We start from the raw sequence: 2,930 nt of genomic DNA, 5'->3' as shown, positions 1-2,930 counted from the left end.
GGAGAAGGGAAGTGCAACCTACTCCAGTATTCTTGCCTGCAGAACTCCATGGACAGAGGAGCCTGGTGGGCTACAGTCAAGGACATCTTGGTGGCTCAGTTTTGAGAAATTATGAATAAAGATGTGCAGGTTTTTGTGTGGGCATAAGTTTTCAACTCATTTGTAAGTATTTCAGAGTGTAATAACTGGATCATATGCCAAGACTATATTTAGCTTTATAAAAAACCATCCAACTGTCTTCCATAAAGGTTGTACCATTTTTCCACTCTCATCAACAAGGAACAAGAGTTTCTGCTGTTCCACACATCCTTGCCAGTATTTGGTGTTGTCAGTGTTTTGGATTCTCACTATTTTAATAGATATCTAGTAACGTACAGATATCTCACTGTTTAATTTGAGAAAATTTAGTGACATACAATGTTGAGCATTTTTTCATATGCTTATCTGTATATTGACTCTGGTGAAAGATCTTTCGAATCTTAGGCTCGTTTTTATTTTTTTTTACTTTTATTTGCATTTCTTTTTTGCGGCTTTTATTCTCGGGCCATAAGTTTCGGTTTCTTCAGTTTCTTCCGGGATATCTTTTTCTTCTGTGCCACCTCCTCTTCTGGTTTAGGAACAATATGTTCTTTTTCAGTAAGGATCATCTCAATGTGGCAGGGAGAGCTCATATAGGGGTGGATCCAACCGTGAGCTCTGTAAGTCCCGTGCTGCATCTTGGGGGCTTTGTTCACCTGGATGTGCTCAATGACCAGAGAATCTACATCTAAGCCCTTAAGTTCAGCGTAACTCTCTGCATTTTTGAGCATGTATAGTAAAAGTTCAGCACTCTTTTTGGGCCACCGACCCGGCGTCCAGCCCCACTGTTTGGCCTGTACACACCTGCCAACGCCACTTCTGTAATGATAGAATGGCACACGTTGCTTCTTTAAAGTGACCTCCTTCAGACACTCGGTGGTTTTCAGATATGCATACCCTTTATGGCCTGAGGAGTTTCACAAGTGTTTTTAAAGTGAACACAAAGATTTGAACCTCTGGATTTGCATGATTTTGTGGGGTTTTGAGTCGAGTGAATAGCGCACCATTTTTAGGGGTGACCTCAGGCCGCTTACCAGAAAAGCTTAGGCCCATTTTTAAGTTGAGCTGTTTTTGTTTTCTTATTGTTGCGTTTCAAGTGTTCTTCTTGTGTTTTGGATGGGCTTCCCTGGTGGTTCAGTGGTAAAGAATCCACCTGTAATGCAGGAGACACAGGAAACACAGGTTCAGTCCCTGGGTTGGGAAGATCCCATGGAAAAGGAAATGGCAACCCATTCCAGTATTCTTGCTGGGAAATTCCACAGACAAAGGAGATTGGTAGGCTACAGTCAATGGGGCCGCACAGAGTTGAACACAACTGAACACACATGCATATATATTGGATACAAGTCTTTTATCCAAGTTCTTAAAATATTTTCTCATAGTCTGTCTTGTGACTCTCTTTACAACCTCTTTGCTACAGAAGGCTTTTGTTTGAGTGCTTTTGGTTACACATGTAAAAAGTAGCGCTCAATCCAAGGTCACCTAGATTTTCTCCTATATTATCCTCCAGAAGTTTTGCAGTTTAACATTTTAATTTAGACCTGTAACCCCTTTTGAGTTTATTTTTGTGCAAGGTGAAATGACTATGCCTAGAGTTGTGTTTTGTTTTGTTTTGTTTTTGCATGTGGATGTCCAGTTGTTCCAGCACCATTTGTAGAAAAAACTGTATTTTATCCTTCAAATTGCCTTTGATCCTTCATCAAAGATCAGGTGACTATATTCCTTGGCTCTCTATTCTGTTCCACTGATCTATTTGTCTAATCTTTTTGGTAATACCACACTGTCTTAATTATTATAGCTTTGTCATGTTTTTAAGTCAGGTAGTGTCAGTCTTCAAACTTTGTTATTCCTCCATATCGTACTGGTTATTCTGAGTCTCTTGCCTGTCCATAAAAACTTTATAATCATGTTTTCAATATCCACAAAATAACTTGCTGAGATCTTGATTGAGAATGCATTGAATCTATGGATCAAGTTTAGAAGAACTAACAACACTGAGTCTTCCTATCAATGAACATAGAGTATCTCTACATTTATTGAGATCTTCTTTGAGTTCTTTTATCAGAGTTTTATAGCTTTCCTCCAATAGGTCTTGTATATGTATAGATTTATACCTAAGCATTAAATTTTTGTTGTACTGTAGATGGTGTTATGGTTTTATTTTCAAATTTCAACTGTCCATTGTTGATATATAGGAAAACAATTGATTTTTGTATATTAACCTTGTATTCTATATTCTTGTTCTAACCACTTGCTAGTTCCAACTGATTTGTAATCAGTTCTTTGGGATTTTCTGCATAGACTATCATATCATCTGTGAAGAAAGATAGTTTTACTTCTGCCCTCCCAATATGTAAATTAGTTATTCATTTGTTTGTCTGTTAATTATTTATTTGTCTTACTACATTAGCCAGGACTTCCAATAACAATACTGAATAGGAGTGAGAGGGGAGATATCCCTGCTTTGTTCCCAATTTTAAGAGAAAAGCATATAGTTTATCATCATTAACTATTAGCTGTAGGTTTTTGTAGATGTTCTTTATCAAGTTGAGGAAATATCCCTCTATTTCTAGTCTGCTAAGAGTTTTTATCATGAATGGCTATGGGATTTTGTCAAATGATTTTTCTGCATCTACTGATATGACCATATAATTTTTCTTCTTTAGCCTGCTGAAGTGATTAATTTATGGATTGATTGTGAAATGCTGAACCAGCCTTGCACACCTATAATAAATCTCACTTGGCCATGGTCATATAGAAGGAAGCTGCTATATAACACAAGGAGTTCGACCCAGTGCTCTGCGATGACCTAGAGGGGTGGGGCAGTGGGGCCGGGGAGGCTCAAGATGCAG

The 2,930-nt window shown here is 38.1% G+C and overlaps 1 pseudogene; it reads right to left on the bottom strand.

Moving 5' to 3' along the window:
- LOC102171377 lies at positions 534 to 1,085 on the bottom strand (annotated as a pseudogene).

This window comes from Capra hircus, chromosome 20 (assembly GCF_001704415.2).
Source record: "Capra hircus breed San Clemente chromosome 20, ASM170441v1, whole genome shotgun sequence".
NCBI classification, from domain to species: Eukaryota; Metazoa; Chordata; class Mammalia; order Artiodactyla; family Bovidae; genus Capra; species Capra hircus.
The sequence above is the reverse complement of the archived record's forward strand: the minus strand, read 5'-3'. Positions and strand labels throughout refer to the sequence as shown.